This window comes from Oncorhynchus kisutch, linkage group LG6 (assembly GCF_002021735.2).
Source record: "Oncorhynchus kisutch isolate 150728-3 linkage group LG6, Okis_V2, whole genome shotgun sequence".
Classification (NCBI taxonomy): domain Eukaryota; kingdom Metazoa; phylum Chordata; class Actinopteri; order Salmoniformes; family Salmonidae; genus Oncorhynchus; species Oncorhynchus kisutch.
The window spans coordinates 32,024,453-32,042,753 of record NC_034179.2 but is presented as its reverse complement, the minus strand read 5'-3'; the positions used below and the strand labels follow the sequence as shown (position 1 = coordinate 32,042,753).

Below are 18,301 nucleotides of genomic sequence, written 5' to 3'. Positions count from 1 at the left end.
CACCTGGACCATTCACAGTTGATCTCAATGTTGATTGGCTAGTATTTTATATGGGATATTAGGGTGCAATGAGATATGTTATTTATTTAACCTTTACTGAACTTGGCAAGTCAGTTAAGAACAAATTCGGCCTACTCCGGATGACACTGGGCCAATTGTGTGCCACCCTATGGGACTCCCAATCACAGCCAGATGTGATACAGCCTGGGTTTGAACCAGGGACTGTAGTGACACCACTTGCACTGAGATGCAGTGACTTAGACTGCTGAACCACTCGGGAGCTACCCGATGGGTTGGACTTTACTCGTCAATCATCTTGAAAAAACGTATACTTAAAAACTGGAAATCAATCCTGCATCGTTAACACAATGCAAAGGTCAAATGCTTCATTATCTAAATGTTGAAAGTGCGTGGGTGACAGAGTGTAACAAAATGGTGCAGTTTGAAGCCATGTGGCAGAGAGTGTTATGGGCGCTGGAGATGAGTGTGTGAGGAGGTGGGTCTGGGCTGGGGTGATGTTGTGGAGGTTTGTGTGTGTCTGTGTGTTGTTGTTTTGTATGTGTATGTTTTGTATTGTTAAAAAAGATAAATATCCTAGTGTTGAGTTAATGTGAGTGAATGTGTAGCGGCTAATTGTATAGCTTATTGGCTATGTGTACAGTATGTAGATCGACTGAGGTAAATCAAGCTATATCAACCAATAATGGCTGGGGTAATTTTTGCTTGTTTTTGCTATTCTCCAAATATAATTTTTGAGTTTTTAATGTATTGGATATTTACAAAGAGGATACAGGATTAAAAATACCAGAGTTTGTGCGCAGGTACATCCGACTAGCACTAGCTAGTCCAAAATAATATTGCGATATGTAACTGTATCGGTTCTTCCCCCCTCCCATCACTACTATTGACCCTGCTCAGTCATTATCAGATCAGCATGGGACACACATATTGGGTTCAAATAACTAACTGTGCTCCGGGAGAGATTTGGCCCTACTCTAAAATAATAATACGTGCCCATACTGTAAGGACTGTATGGACTGTAGGACGGATATCATGCTAATCTCTCTCTGTAGGGTTTTAATTCAGGGCTGAGAGAAAAAGCACAGAGAGAGAGAAACAGCAACCTAGAGAGAGAAAAAGAGAGAAACAGAGACAGGGAGAGCGACAGAGAAACAGAAAACAGAGTGACAGAGAGAGAGAGGGAGAGTGAGCCTATAGCCCAGTAGTACAAATAGCGAATCCTCCAGCAGCACCATCGTTAGGCCCTGAGGGAATGCTAGTGCTTAGCAGCAGCCTCCCTGATCATCATCACTAAATGTGTTGACAGAAATGTAGTGTCTCCTGCTAGCTAGCCATGATGGTATTTTTTTTTTAACTCATTGTATTATTATACAAACACCTCAAGTCAGATGTGTAACAATAATGTAATAATGTTAAAAAAAGAAACCCTGAAAATATTATTATACCCATTAGAATTGAGAAAGTGGTGTGTGGGACTCAACTCAAGTGCCATGTACTGCACTATAATACTCATGTAGTTGCACAGCCTCATTCTAATGTTTATAGATACAATGCATATTACCAAGGCTCTTATTATTTTAAAACAGTAGGAGACAGGCTTAGTTTCAGTGAGTGTGGGTGAGTGTATACAGTGTTTGTGTCTACAGTGTGTGCATGGCCTGCTGCGTGTGTGTTTGTGTGCGTCAGACAAAAAGCAGATTAGTGAAAACACTGAGGTAAAATAAGCAGCCTGACCTTGCTGTGAAACTGAAAGGCAATCCTCTAAATGATCCGCGGGTCACTAGCTTTGTCCTTCAGACAGTTAAAGTCTATCCTTCTCATCCCCTTCTCCCTGCCAATCTCTCACTGCTTCTCATCCCCTTCTCCCAGCCTATCTCTCACTGCTCCTCATCCCCTTTCCCAGCCAATCTCTCACTGATTCTCATCCCCTTCTCCCAGCCAATCTCTCACTGCTTCTCATCCCCTTCTCCCTGCCTATCTCTCACTGCTTCTCATCCCCCTCTCCCTGCCTATCTCTCACTGCTTCTCATCCCCTTCTCCCTGCCTATCTCTCACTGCTTCTCATCCCCCTCTCCCTGCCTATCTCTCACTGCTTCTCATCCCCCTCTCCCTGCCTATCTCTCACTGCTTCTCATCCCCCTCTCCCTGCCTATCTCTCACTGCTTCTCATCCCCCTCTCCCAGCCTCTCTCACTGCTTCTCATCCCCCTCTCCCTGCCTATCTCTCACTGCTTCTCATCCCCCTCTCCCTGCCTCTCTCACTCCTTCTCATCCCCCTCTCCCTGCCCGTCTCATCCCCCTCTTCCTGCCCGTCTCTCACCCCTTCTCATCCCCCTCTCCCTGCCCGTCTCTCACACCTTCTCATCCCCCTCTCCCTGCCTGTCTCTCACACGTTCTCATTCCCCTCTCCCTGCCCGTCTCTCACACGTTCTCATCCCCCTCTTCCTGCCTGTCTCTCACACGTTCTCATCCCCCTCTCCCTGCCTGTCTCTCACACGTTCTCATCCCCCTCTCCCTGCCTGTCTCTCACACGTTCTCATCCACCACACCCTGCCTGTCTCTCACTGCTTTCTTATCCCAGTCTTTCTCTCTCTTCCTCTCTAGCTCACTCCTTCTCTGTCCCCCTTTCAATTGTCTATCCTTCATCTACAGCATTTGTCTCCCTTAGTGTCTCTCAATCTCTCAATTTTCTTCTCTCTATTTCTCTACTGCCTACTTGCTCTATTTTTCTGCCTTTCCCCCCTCTTCCTCTCTATGCACTACAGTCTATGTCTACATGTGCCACTAAAAAATAGAACGCGGGAGCAACATTTACTCAACAACCTTTGATACCTCTGTCATCCTTTCATGGCAGGCTCCTTGAACACGTTAGTCTGCTAGTGTTATTTAAAGCTGTGTGCCTGTGTGCGTTCCTCATGACAACATCGTGATGGCACTGATGTGTCTGATACCCCAGTGTGTTCAAAGCCCAGAGAACGCCAGAGACACAGAGCAGACATTACAGTCACATTAAAAACTTCCCAGACTCTTTGAGCTGTGAAATATCTGACGCTAAAGAAGGCAGCAGCTAAAACAGCGTTGCCTTGCCAGGTGAGCAGCACAAGCCCCTTGATGTATAGGATGCCTCAAGAGTTGCTGCATTTGCTGAAAATTACAAGAGTGTCAGCAAATTCCAGATGTCAGTTACGCAATGTCTAATTACGTGCATTAACAGTCCAAAACTCGCTGTGTGTATGTATGTGTGTGTGTTTGTGTGTGATTGCGTATGCATTGTCAACTCCATGGAGATGGGATTTCAAACTGACATATTGTTTTGTTTATGGGAAAATAAGTCCTGCTAAATCACCACCAACGAGATGTTTGGGAAATTGGTTTACATTGCACTATTTGCTTTAACATACAGCAAGTCATCTCTCAAGACAGTGTGTTGTGTTGTGTGTTGGTCCTAAACACCCTGTGCACTGTTAACCAACTGCTAGGTTCCCCTTGCTCAAGGGTAGGCCAACACCAGCCAGGCAACTACCAGTGTCCTGTGATTCACCTCTACTACCATCTGGACAGCATTGTCAGCCCCTACTAATCTAACCTACTGTACTGCTGTAGTTCCTACTGCTCGATCAATAATACCAGTGAATAAATGAGAGCTGAGGAAAACAACAAGATTGACAAACATACTATCTTCTATATAGTATGAGAGGATTTGATTTGAAGTGTCAGGGGTTAACCGGGGTAAAAAAGTCACATGGTTAAAACTCTAGAATATTACTAACATCTACTGGAGCGAGAGGATTAGAACACAATGATACAGAAGATAAACAACCTATAGATACAGTATGAAATCCCACAAATATATAATGAATACAATATTATACATAACTATAGTAAAGAGACATTTAAATAAATTAAAATGGCCCATGCATAGAGAACATGTGTGAGGACTTTACAGGTCAGGACAGAACATCATAAAAGTGAAATGCACAAAGATCTATTACTGACCTTGCTGTGTTGATGACCAAAACCTTTACTTTTGAAATACTGAGTATATGCACAGCCCCAGCGATCGGTTAAATGTCCAGACAGATTTCCAGTAATTGGGGATTGACATCAATAAGGGTGGGAGGTAGCATAGCACTTAAGCACGTTGTGCCAGTAACTGAAAGGTTGCTGGTTTGAATCCCTGAGCGACTAGGTGAAAAATCTGTTGATATGCCCTTGAGCAAGGCACTTAACCCTACTTGCTACTGTAAGTCGCTCTGGATAAGAGCATCTGGTAAACGACTAAAGTGTGAATGACTTTATCTCAGAATAAATGCCTGGCTTGGTTCCCAGTTTTCTTTTTCTAACCCTGACCTTTAGCCGTGATGGCTATACCTCCTGCACACAGGAATAGCCTGTGTGGATGATCACAAACAGGATACAACCACCACTTTGAAATGGTAATGGAGAGATAAGTCATCATAATTCATTAACCTCTAAAAGTCTAAGCATATGGAATTGTTTTAAGATGGTCATACCCTGGATAATTGAGTTATTTGATTTGGAATTTTAGGACCCCTTTAGGTATATAAAAAATATATATTTGAAAATTATTTGTTAAAATAATGCATTTGTCCTTTGCTACTTACTATAGCCCATAGAAATGCATTGAATAATACAAATTCATGAATGGTAAAAAATAAATCATAAGAAATAATATTTAGAAGAGTCTGTCCTTCATGTAGGAGATATAAGAAAGCACAAAACTACCTCCATACTTCTATTAGTTTGTATGGGTTTCCCTCAGACGAGTCCCGTGACACTTGTGGGAGTCGTAGAGCAAAACGGAGACCATTGTGTTTCTGAGAGTCTCCCCTTTCCATAATAGTTTGTAGTCCACACTGTTCAGACGCTACAGATGTTTTCGTAAGAAGACCAATTTTCGGGATGTTTCAAGGTCTGGAAAACACCTCTGTAGCTCGGCCACCTTCCACTGCAGATGCGGAAGACATAGGCGGATTGAGACGCAGCCCATGCAAAACTGATATCTCTAACTTAAACTGACAGATATTGATGGGGATGTTTTTAGTATGTTACTTAGATTGACGCATGGGTGTGTCAATAGACTCTTAAGGATTGAATAGATGTGATAATTTAGTGATAGCATTATGTCTGGTGTAATGAAAACTGTAAATGTCCATAATGATTTTGAAACTGCCTTTTGAGAAGTACATAGAATGCCTCGGATCGGTATCTCTTGTCATAAATTGAAAGGGGAAAAAAGATTCATAACAGTTTTCAAAAGCACAACGTCTGCTCTGGTCCTATTATGAAGGCTCTGGTCCACTCTCACGCACACACACTTTTTACCTTTATTTAACCAGGCAAGTGAGTTAAGAACAAATTCTTATTTTCAATGACGGCCTAGGAACAGTGGGTTAACTGCCTGTTCAGGGGCAGAACGACAGATTTGTACCTTGTCAGCTCGGGGATTTGAACTTGCAACCTTCCGGTTACTAGTCCAACGCTCTAACCACTAGGCTACCCTGCCGCCCCAATCTCATGCTGACACTGAAACAGACACAGGACGACGGATCGATTGCGGAGTGACAGCGGTGAGGAAATAGAGAGAGATTCAGGATTTACATCGTCCTCTAACACGCTCATATAAACCCCCCAATGATAAAGAGACTGCACTCTGACAAGGACACACACCCAGCCCTCGTTTGGCCACTGAGGAGTTAAAAGATTTGCTGTCTTCTTTTTCCCCCTCTCTCTTCGCTCTTTTTTATAAAAGCAGATTTTAGCGCAAAGCGAATAACCTTTGTGAATTATTTAGTTTATTGACCTCTTCAGGGATTTAATATGAAGGTCGTTTCCTGATGGCAGAGCGAGTGCCGATGGGGTCCTCAGGTGACACTGGCAAGGTCGCCCGTCTCCCTCCAGTTAATAATATATTTGTCACACGGAGTGTGTTAGCCCCTGACACAGTGCTACTCCCTTTCACTTGATTAGCAGGACCAATAAGGGCTGCCAAAGATAATAAAGGATACACTGGCTTAAGGAGATGTGTTAAATGTCCCCAGCATCTCTCTCTATCTCACACACACCAGATACCTACACACACACACACCTCTCTCCCCTCCCTCCCCTCCTCTCTGTTCTTGTTTTATTGTTTCCCAGATGAAGGTTAAAGGGAGATGCTGAACAGACAGAACAGCCTTGGGGCCTTGGAGGTACGGCTGAGCCATGGCGCTGGGGTGCGGCTGTGGGCAGGAGGAAATACCCACACTAGCTCAGCCCCTTCAACTCTCTGCTCTCTTCTCCTGTGTGGTGGTGTGTGTGTCAGAGGGGTGAGGCTGCTCTGCCACAGGGCCAAGGGGCCTCAGCATCCCACGCACACAGGGCCAGCAGAGGGGTGCTGGTTCCTGACTGAGCAGTCACTGATAATAATCAAGGAGAGCTATCGAGCCTTATTAGCCCTGCCATTTGGCCAGGATGAAGCGCAGGAGCGAGCCCAGATGAATTATGGGGGAATGGTGAAATGGTTTATGGTTTGGGGTAGCAAATATTTTGTGGCACAGTGTCGTAATTAAGTTGGTGCAGATTGTGAGGATGGAGGTGGCGGTAATGGAGGTTTTAAATCTTTTGAGGCGTTTGTGTCTTATGTGCTACATTATTGATTTGATTGTATGAAAGCCCAGTGATAATGGAGGGTGGGTTTGTGTGTGTGTGTGTGTGTGTGTGTGTGTGTGTGTGTGTGTGTGTGTGTGTGTGTGTGTGTGTGTGTGTGTGTGTGTGTGTGTGTGTGTGTGTGTGTGTGTGTGTGTGTGTGTGTGTTTGGTTAGGGGATGACAGACAGATGCGGGTAGCAGGCTGTGTGCTGCTGTGTGTCTCCTGTTTGTCCTCTGACTGACTGAACTAATTTGCATGACGAGGTCAGACAAAGGTAATGTTTACAGCCATATATGGCTAACACAATGTCTGAAAGGGGGTTCAGGGGGATACAGAAACCTACACGAGATAACTTCAACATAATCATTCTGCAATATTTGACAAAATACATAAGCATGGTTTAATCTTTAAACATAAATAACATGACTAATGTTTCCATAAAATTGCATGACACATTTTTATCAGATTAAAGGCATTATGCTATGAAACATAATTAGATGAAATAGCATTAGAAATGGACACTGCAACATACCTATACTGTTCTATGTTACAGTACGTCAGTGAAAGCATGGGAATGGTATCGATATCACCCCAAAATACAATTTGGAGACGGTAAGACTAGAATCGAGGTGAGATCTGCATTAGCAAGAGGAACATTAGCATGATCAACTGTATGATCACACTGCAGAAAGACACAGTACATTCTCATTAAACCAATACGTTTGGAGACTCTATAACGACCTTCTATTCTTGACCTTCCGTCTATTATCGCAACTACCCACCATCCACAAATCTGTTGATTTCTATCTATAAGTCATTGTTCCTCCCGCAATCATGTCTCTAGCACTACAATTAGGCTCTTAATACTAGACATCATGTTTGCTAAATCCAGATGAACTCAAGCCACCAACGCTTGCATAGAACATTTGAAGATGATTCATAAAGACAATAGTGGCAATTATATTAAATACTTTCTTGGCGTCTGGGAGAATTAACACTGCTACAGTAGATGTTAAGTACTACAGTACAGTAAGTTGCCTACTGTTCATAGCTATAAAAATGCTTATAGAAATAGTGGTCACAATACCACCAGGGTAGCCTAGTGGTTAGAGCAGTGGACTAGTAACCGAAAGGTTGCAAGTTCAAATCCCCGAGCTGACATGGTACAAATCTGTCGTTCTGCCCCTGAACAGGCAGTTAACTCACTGTTCCTAGGCTGTCATTGAAAATAAGATTTTGTTCTTAACTGACTTGCCTAGTAAAATAAAGGTTAATTTTTTATATTTTTTAAAACACCTCACTTGACCCTGGCTGACATTAGAACAAAGATGTCTGGTACTACATGTAAAACAAGTATGATAACTATGAGTATGCACGCATAGCCCTACTATTGCATAATTTTGAAGATGAATAATTGCATGTCTGGTCAAGCCAACGCAGAGGAAGGATGGTGAGCAAGACCAGTCATATGCCCTCACTCCTCTCTCTTCTGGGTAACCCCTGCAGTATAGTGGGGCTGGTGAGGCTGGAGAGACTAGAGAGAGGTCACCTGTACCTCAGCAGTGGGCTAGAGAAAGGACACTAATGTAGACAATCACTGACCTCTTCATTAAAGCGGACTGGGGCAGACCTCTAGGGTATGGGTTCCACTTCCAAAGTAGCTCTGCGACTCAAACATTATTTGCAACCAGACAAGCCTATTGTAACAACAAATAAAACAATATTGATTTTGCGGGTGGCAACAGTGACGTGCGTCTTATTGATCAGGATCAAGCACTTATCACTCTCCAGACCTAGAGTGTGCCGGTGTTAAGCGCAGGTCCCAGGTCTTAATTACAACAGTGGCCTTCACAGGGTTCCTGCCCTAATGATGGCCCAATAATACTATTGTGTTTGACCTTATCTATCACCTGCATGGCTAACGCATGGGATCGGATTATTCTCACCCTGCCTGCCTAAGCTGAGATGTTTCTCTTTAACGCTGAACAACTTATCTACCATTTATCCTACTCTGTCCATATGATGGGATTTAATTGTAAGGCTGTGGGTGCTATTGGTCAATGGTGAGAAGTTCACTTGGTGTGTTGTCCACATACCATATGCAGAAACAATATCGTACTATGGAAGCTCTATTGAAAAGTGAAGACATGGTTTTCTATTCTATAATATATCTACAATATCACTGACACTTAGGTGAGTGTTGACATTCGCAAACCACTATAGGTTCTAACATGCATTTTAGGCGTACTGTATATACTGTATAATGCATGCATTTTATTTGCCTCCAACTCATTCAAAGATTTGTCTTTGTTTTTAACATTTATTACATTGTGGAATAATAGTGAAGACATCAACACTATGAAAAAACACATGGAATCATGTAGTAACCGAAAAAGTGTTAAACAAATCAAAATATATTTTATATTCAAATAGCAACCTTTTGCCTTGACGACAGCTTTGCACACTCTTGGCATTCTCTCAACCAGCTTCACCTGGAATGCTTTTCCAACAGTCTTGAAAGAGTTCCGACATTTGCTCGGCACTTGTTGGCTGCTTTTCCTTGACTCTTTCGGTCCGACTCATCTCAAACAATCTCAGTTGGGTTGAGGTTGGGGAATTGTGGAGGCCAGGTCATCTGTTGCAGCACTCCATCACTCTCGTTCTTGGTACAATATCCCTTATAAAGCCTGGAGGTGTGTCAGGTCATTGTCCGGTTGAAAACAAATGATAGTCCCACTAAGCCCAAACCAGATGGGATGGTGTATCACTGCAGAATGTTGCTGTAGCCATGCTGGTTAAGTGTTCCTTGAATTCTAAATAAATCACAGACCATGTCACCAGCAAAGCAACCCACACCATAACACCTCCTCCTCCATGCTTTACTGTGGTAAATACACATGCAGAGATCATCCGTTCACCCACACAGCGTCTCACAAATACCCGGTGGTTGGAACCAAAAATCTCCAATTTGGACTCCAAACCAAAGGACACATTTCCACCGGTCTAATGTCCATTGTTCGTATTTCTTGGCCCAAGCAAGTCTCTTTTTAGTATTGGTGTCCTTTAGTAGTGATTTCTTTGCAGCAATTCTACCATGAAGCCCTGATTCACATAGTCTCCTCTGAACATTATTGTTGAGATGTGTCCGTTACTTGAACTCTGTGAAGCATTTATTTGGGCTGCAATTTCTGAGGCTGGTAACTGTCATGAACTTATCCCTATGCAGCAGAGGTAACTCTCGGTCTCACATTCCTGTGGCGGTCCTCATGAGAGCCAGTTTCATTATAGCGCTTGATGTTTTTTTGCGCCTGCACTTGAATAAACTTCTTGAAATGTTCCATATTGACTGATATTCATGTCTTTTAAAGTAATGATGGACTGTCGTTTCTCTTTGCTTATTTGAGCTGTTCTTGACAAAATATGGACTTGGTCTTTTAACAAATAGGGTAATATCTTCTGTATGCCCCCCCCTACCTTGTCACAACACAACTGATTGGCTCAAACACATTAAGAAGGATAGAAATTCCACAAATGAACTTTTACGAAGGCACACCTGTTAATTAAAATGCATTCCAGATTACTACCTCATGAAGCTGGTTGAGAGATTGCCAAGAGTATGCAAAGCTGTCATCAAGGCAAAGGGTGGCTATTTGAAGAATCTGAAATCTAAAATATATTTTGATTTGTTTAACACTTTTTTGGATACTACATGATTCCATATGTGGTATTCATAGTTTTGATGTCTTCCCTATTATTTTACAATGTAGAGAATAGCACAAATAAAGAAAGACCCTGGAATGAGTATGTGTTCTAATACTTTTGACCAGTGGTGTATTTGTCTAGCTAAGTCAGGTCACTAGACCTTGATAAGAGCATGGGAAATAATACCAAGCACACACCATGCATACAACCATTACGTGAAATGAAAACAAGATACTAGTACGAATTGAACATATTAGATGTGCTTAAATTATTCTTAATGTGCTATTCAAAATTGTACCTATGGGTAATTTCCTATTTTACGTGCATCCCAGTATGTTTGTCTAGGAAGACATCATTTGAAGGGATTTGTGAAAAAGAGCTACTGGTAGAAGCAGGATGTTGGTCATAAAGGCTAGCTATCACACTAAGAGGAGCATATTGTATGTTAAGGTTCTGCTGTCAATCGCTGAACCTCAGGACCATGCAGGTCAATCAATTTGACCTGCATGGTTCTCTCTCTCTCTCTCGTCCCAGATCACTGGAGGAGTGGAGAAAAAAATCTATAGAGTAAAGTAATCAGTGGGCGGAAGATACAGGGAAGGCCTCAGGGCCGCCTGGCTACCTGAGTTCCATTTCACGCATCAGCAGCTGCAACACAAACACACCACGCTCTCCTTGCCTGTCCTCCCATCTTAAACAACACAAGCAGCCCAGTGCTCTGCCATGCTCCTCACCCCTGTGACCTACTCCTCCCCAGAGGAAACTCCCAGAGTGCACTGCAGCACACCAGAGTCTACCTGTCCCGACACCCGGTGCCTGTTATTGATCTCCAGTCGAACACACCACACACCCAATACGACAGGCCTCTCTCTATAGTGTACTATAGCACCAAAATCCTGTAACATCAGAGAGGCCGTGATGCAATACAACTGCCCATCTCCTCTCCTCTCCCACTCCACTGCTGACATCATCAGCTAATGTACATGAGACAATGACTCATCGCATTCAGTTCAATGATGCCTGGTACATCCATGATACCAGAGGTGGGACCAAGTCATTGTTTTACAAGTCACAAGTAAGTCTCAAGTCTTAGCACTCAAGTCCCAAGTCAAGACAGGCAAGTCCGAGTCAAGTCCCAAGTCAAGACAGGCAAGTCCGAGTCAAGTCTCAAGTCCTAAACTTTGAGTTTCGAGTCCTAAACAAGTCATAATGTGCTCTTCACCAAATGTAATACCATTTCATATTTTTAACAAGTGTAATAGTATATTACATTTACACAAATCATGAATGCTTTTAAAAATATCTATATATGTATTACTTTCCAAATAAACATTATATTTCCATGGAAATACATGGGAGGCCATAAGAAAGACATCCCCCCCCCCCAATAGTGATTGACATTTCAGGATCGCTAAGGGGCGCAATCGGGCGATGTAGGCTTGTACACAATTGCCCAACCTTACACACACACACACTCTCTCTCTGTGTGGTTACAGTAGGCTAACGTATGTCAATGGTTTTAGGAAGAGCAGTAACATCAGGCAGGATTTAGGCTACTAACTGCCTAGCCAGTTGTAGTTCAATCTTGGGTGCAATGATCACATTCCCGCACTGACTGACCGTGTGGAGGCTCATTTATTTAACTTTACGTTAGCCTACATATTACACCAGTAAAGTAATAAAATATATAGCTGTCGGCTATATTAGCCTCGACTTACTGTTCTTTGTGCAGCTTCAAATGTCGAACAAAGTTGGAAATTGTTGCACCTCCGTCTATAATTTTCTTCCCGCATGTTTTGCAAGTTACAATCCGTTTTTTGTTGATACAGCGTCATCGTTATATCCGAAAATAATAAATTTGGGTATCATTCTTTCCAAGGGCTCCATCTGAATTCACCCACCGACGTTCCTCTGCACTGCCACGCAAAACTTTTTCTCAGCTGACACAATTTGATTGACTGCTCTCCGATTCAAACTGTAATCCGTTAAATGAAGAGTTGATGCGCTGCAGACTTTTTTTAATAGCACCATTTGTAATATTTGGGCTTGGGGAGGGTATCAAGTCAGTCATAAGGCTCAAGTCCAAGTCAAGTCACGAGTCATTGGTGTTAAAGTCAAAGTCATCATATTTGTGACTCTAGTCTGACTCGAGTCCACACCTCTGCATGATACTACGAAGGAGTGACCTGTGTTCAGTCATTGATCACTGAAAAAACAGTACTTTAGCACAGAGGCCTCTTCAACTTTTTCTTGCCCAGGGACCCACTCCCAGGCAAACCGGCAACCCAGGTACCCCCATCATATTTAGCATGTCTTGTACAGAAAGTCTTATCTTCAGGTGAATGCAGACATCATTATACGCACGATAGAACAGCGACTTTTTTTAGCGACGTTACTCTTGAGAGAATCTGTCGCACACCCGACAGTTGCTGAGGGGCCGGTGATAAAGACTAACACTGAAATGAAAAGAAGTCTTCGCACACTCAGGATCAATGCACAATTTTCTATTTAAAATAATAAGCTAACCTTTTGGTCGTCAGACTTTCATCAGAGCTTTTACCATGCTGCACAAAAACAAAGGGACTGGGGGAGAACAGTGGTGCTGTTTCCCCTAATGCAAATTCCATCTTTAAAGTATCACTTGTGGTTTTGAGTGTATTCCTTCTTTCTTGTCGTAAGTTTTACAGTGTGCCTGGTTTTACATTTAGGTGACCTAGAAGACCAATGGTGGGTGCAGGGTCACATTGGGTGGGAGAAGAGGGAGCAATGGCTGGGTATTTGTTTAACAATTGTAAAATGCAAATGACAGTATATCCTGAAGCACTGCTGTACTAACAAAGGACCAACGGGAGAGGTCAGAAGTGTTTACAAGGGGCCAAGGGAGGAAGAAGGATTGTAGATGGCTTTGCCATTACATCTCAATGAGATGGATTTAAACATGAGGTGAGAGAACCTCAAGATGGGATGGGTCTATCAATGGATCCTGTGGAACAACAACACACATTGTCTGGCTCGACTGTAAACTCTCCTTCCAGACTCATATTAAACATCTCCAATCCAAAATAAAATCTAGAATCAGGTCATCTATAAGTCTATACTAGGTAAAGCTCCGCCTTATCTCAGTTCAATGGTCACGATAACAACACCCACGCGTAGTACACGTTCCAGCAGGTATATCTCACTGATCATCCCCAAAGCCAATACCTTTTTTGGCCACCTTTCCTTCCAGTTCTCTGCTGCCCATGACTGGAACGAATTGCAAAAATCGCTGAAGTTGTAGACTTATTTCCCTCACCAACTTTAAACATCAACTATCTGAGCAGCTAACTGATCGCTGCAGCTGAACATATTCCATCTATAAATAGCCACCCAATTTACCTACCTCATCCCCATACTGTTTTTATTTTATTTACTTTTCTGCTCTTTTGCACACCAGTATCTCTACTTGCACATCATCATCTGCTCATTTATCACTCCAGTGTTAATCTGCTAAATTGTAATTATTCGCTCCTATGGCCTATTTATTGCCTACCTCCTCATGCCTTTTGCACACACTGTATATAGACTTTCTTTTTTTCTACTGTGTCATTGACTTGTTTATTGTGTTATTGGCTTGTTTATTGTTTATTCCATGTGTAACTCTGTGTTGTTGTCTGTGTCACACTGCTTTGCTTTATCTTGGCCAGGTCGCAGTTGCAAATTAGAACTTGTTCTCAACTAGCCTACCTGGTTAAAAAAAAATATATATAAATAAACATGATCTCACAGTTAAGACTGTTTTTATGTATCTAGACAAGACACTGCCAATAAAATGTAATCAACTGAGCGAATACAATACAAGGGCTGATACGAGGTCGAATTTGGAATGAACTTTAAATCGAACAGTGGAAACCAGGGTTGGGGTCAATTCCCTTTCAATTCAGGCAATTCAGGAAGTAAACTGAAATTCCAATGTTCCTCATTGAAGTGGAATTGACCCCAACCCTGGTGGAAACATCACATGGTAAAGGGGAACTTCACCGCTAGACACTATTTGGGGTGTTTTTCCAGTCTCCTTACATAATTATGAGTGATGAGAGGGTGTTTAAGACATAATTATGCAATACAGCTGTATTTCTGAATTTCTGTGCCCGGAATAGCTGTGACAATGACACCATTGGTTGATTGAGCCTGCTGCCTGATCTAAAAATGAATGGATTCATGTTTTGCTAACTGTCTTTGCTATACCTAAAATGTACTGTAGTCTAACGTTATAGCTAGTCAGCTAACTAACCGAGCTAGCCTCAGTGCCTTTCATTAGGAGCAAAACTGGAGAAATGTTTGATGATGGAGAGTAAAGGAATGACTTTGGCTGTATGACTCATATTAGTCTTGGAGTAACTATACCTGTGTGTTGTATCCATCTAGCTAGCTAATGTGTGTCATATTTCTACACCATGCTGCTACAGTAGGAATACAGACAGTACACAACGATTGCCCATGAATGTCTGATAGCGTTTTCATCTTTCTCTTGCAGACAATATCGCTTGGATACAAAGAAGTTGATGACTCTCAAAAGATGTGAAAGGTCCCATAACAACAATCTCCCCTTGTATCAAAGTGACTCCAAACACCTCACTGCACCATCCACACACACCATAAGTATTCACTTGGTAGAACTGTAGTATTCATTATAAGCGTTAGTGGTATATTTTTCTTCTACTGTATATAGTGTATGTCATATATTGCCATAACTGTTCCTGCATACTGCTGTGTAAACGCACCTAGGTCTCCAGAGCAAATACACGTCTTGAATACAAGCCACGGGTAATTATTTGCTATATCGACAGACTAATCTGTTTTATTAAAACACGTTTCCTTGGCAACAAATTCAAGTTTAAATGATACACCAACCCCTTGCATGATTTGTTTTATCAGGAAGATTGAAGCTAGTTTAACCAAATACATGTCATGAATATCACAATGAATTCATCCAGAAGTTGAAGTCAACACTTTATTGGTTTCTGATGCACCTGGAAATGTTTACTCACTGAATCTAATACATTCAAAAATATTATATAACACCATTATATACATATGTACAAGAGCTAGAAATATCTTTACCACAATGCAGTTGTGAGCATACTGGGCATTCTATATTATACTACAACATCAGTCTAACTGAATATGTACGTTGTGTTGCCTGAATGTTCCAGGCAGGGTCCTGAATGTTCTTCAGCTGGTGAACCTCTTCTTGTGTTGGGTAATGGCATTTGGTTTAGCAGGCTTTGGCGCGGTGGCGGTGTTCTTCACCACCCACTGCTTCGACCTCTTGCAGAAGCTTTGTATGTACTCCAAGTCTCCTGGAAAGACATGAAGACTTATCATGGGAGTGTGTAATCATACAATAAACCAAGTTAATCTCTAAACAAAAAAGGGGGTACAGTAGACTGGTATGTGTTTTGTTACACACAGTCAATAATGGGGTATTGAGATGGGCTGTTAGCAAAGATGTGAAAAGGTTGCGGGGGGCTTGACTTGTAGACCATCTAGTCATGTATAGTTGTGAATGAGCACCTACAGTTGTGCTGTTGGGTAGACAAGAACTGTCAACAATAGAGTAAATAGGCTAGATGAGTATACTAACAGCCCCTCTCCCTCATACCAAAGAACTGAATGCAAGGGTGTAAAAAGTTGGAGGGACACTTGTCTTAGCGTATTGGTGATTTTGTTTTCTCAAGAGGGTATTGTGCTTTCATAAATACCTTTGGCTGTCCTGGCTTGTTTCAAAGTCAGATGATGTTGAGCTTGAGCTTATTCCAGCCTGAAAGCTGGAGCCCCCCCCCCCCCTCCTAATGTCAATAATAATAACAGTAGGGGGGTGCTTATTTTTGCCTTGTTTGCATATCCCAACCTCCCTGAGCTTGATGCTATTGCCGCTGCAGATGTTGATGGGGTGGGACTCTAAATAAAACCCATAATGCTAGTCATGTTAGCCTATGCGGTAGTTAGGTTACGTTAGCTGTCTAGCTAGCTAACGAAGCTAATGTTAGCTTGCAAAGTTTCAAATAACATCGCCAGATAGCAGCTGGCTAGTTACATTATTATGCTTTGGAATGTCTAGCCAGCGCATTGTAAAATCTACCTAGCTAGATTTTGGTTTAGATAAACAAATGTAGTTCGATGGTAGTTAACTAGTTAGCTAGATAACGTTACATACGTTACCTCACCTTGCCTTCTTTTCTGCTGCACTGATGTCGGCTGATCGGATGCCTTCCTCTTTGAAGTGAAGGGGAAATTCACTGGATTAGCATCACTTTTCAATGTTTGACGACATGGCAACCCCATCAGTTGTGACTTCAGTTCCGTTTAGAACTGGCTGAAAGTGCTGGCTACAAAATCAGACATTTTGATTTTTCACCCATCAATTGGATACCCTATTCCTCCACCGGGCGGTCCTCCACGTCCTGAAATCGCTATGAATTCTGGATATTGTGGTTTGCTTACAACCAGTAAATGTAGCTGGCCCGTTTCAACCGGTGAGATGCAGAAATGCTCGTATTTTTGTGTAGTGAGGAAATTCAACATTTTCATGTCACATCTGATATTTTAAAAACATATCTATGGACATATATAGTGAAATAGAGCAGTGGTGAAATTTCCCTTGAATCTTCTACTGACCCTTTAAACCAGCCCATCATCACAGGTGTGACAGAAAGACAGTCTTTGATCGTGGTTGTCTAAGTGTTTTCTCCTACCTTCTCCTTACAATGTCCTAATGGGGCCTTTATGAGAGGGCAGGTGGACATCACAGGGAGCCCTGTCAATTTAATCCCACTGACTGCTGTCAGGTCAGAATGGAGTTGGTGCTGCTTTTATGAGCAGTTTGACCACGTGGCTCCTCAGAGTCAGAGTCATCCCATTCTTCTGTGCTATGGGACTGGGAGAGCAGCGTAGCCCTGTTCCATGGAGAGGGGTCGGTTGGCGTCAAGACTGATTCCCAGGATTTGTGTCTGTGGTGGTGAGATTACTACTTGCTGTAGTTTAGTTTAGGCCTTTCTCCGGCTTCAGCAGAACATGTTCCCAAGCGGCTGGCACGGGGTCACCCTGATCCCTGCTCGCCCATTCTCCCCTCCTCCTCCTCCTCCTCCTCCTTCTGCCTTGTTCTCCTCTCCTTTTCTTGTCTCTGTGTTTTTTTGTGATGTTATCTTTTCACTCTCCTCCCACTCACTGCTGTTCCCTGAAGCTGTCTCGGGCTGAACAGCTCATTGTTTTTGTCCTTGTCCTGGTTTAAAACATGGCATGACTAGTCAGGGTGCTTAGCTGTTTCCTACACAGCCCCCTTTGAAAGGAGGATGGGTCAGAAGAAGGCCAATGCCAACTTAAAGACAATTCATCCTCTCGCAGCAACACTCAGACTGTATCCTACATGGCAGTGTTCATTCTCATATCAGGACTGAACAATACTGAGTCCTGTTAGCGTGTGATTTATTTGGATCCATGCACTATACATGATTAATCTTCTTACTGTTTGTAAAATCAACAAAACATCCTCCTTTTTATAGATGAGATGCAACATAATGAAACATCTGAGCGTGTGAACACAGAATGGTGATGCAGCTCAATAGCATTTTTTTTGTATTACTAACGCAGGCAGGCAGCGAGTACTGCGCAGGCATTGCCATGACAAAATTAAACAATCCTCCTTTCAGCTTTGTCTGTTTACATAAGTTGTGTCTCCTTTCAGATGTATTTTTATTCTGATCATGCACATGCTGAGGCATTACACAAATCAAGAAGGAACTCCTTGGTGATGGGGTGATGAAAGCTGTTCTCTCTGCTCCATGGGGGGTGGAGGGGGGCTGAGTGATTGAGGAGAAGACATGTTGTTCTGTTCATCATGAGGGCTCTATAATTGATGTGCCCTTTTGGCTCTGCCGGCGTGACCT

The 18,301-nt window shown here is 42.6% G+C and overlaps 1 long non-coding RNA gene across 3 annotated transcripts; it reads right to left on the bottom strand.

Annotated features, from left to right (window-relative positions):
* Window positions 1-15,348: 15,348 nt before the first annotated feature.
* Window positions 15,349-16,856, bottom strand: LOC109892121 (uncharacterized). Of its 3 annotated transcripts, XR_002255568.2 has the most exons (3): window positions 16,583-16,856; window positions 16,118-16,316; window positions 15,349-15,715 (listed from the first exon to the last, which is right to left on the bottom strand). It is a non-coding gene; the product is annotated as an uncharacterized LOC109892121 (long non-coding RNA). The 3 variants fall into 3 exon arrangements; XR_002255567.2 differs by lacking the exon at window positions 16,118-16,316 and having other exon boundaries at window positions 16,583-16,836; XR_004210284.1 differs by lacking the exon at window positions 16,583-16,856 and having other exon boundaries at window positions 16,118-16,570.
* Window positions 16,857-18,301: the final 1,445 nt, after the last annotated feature.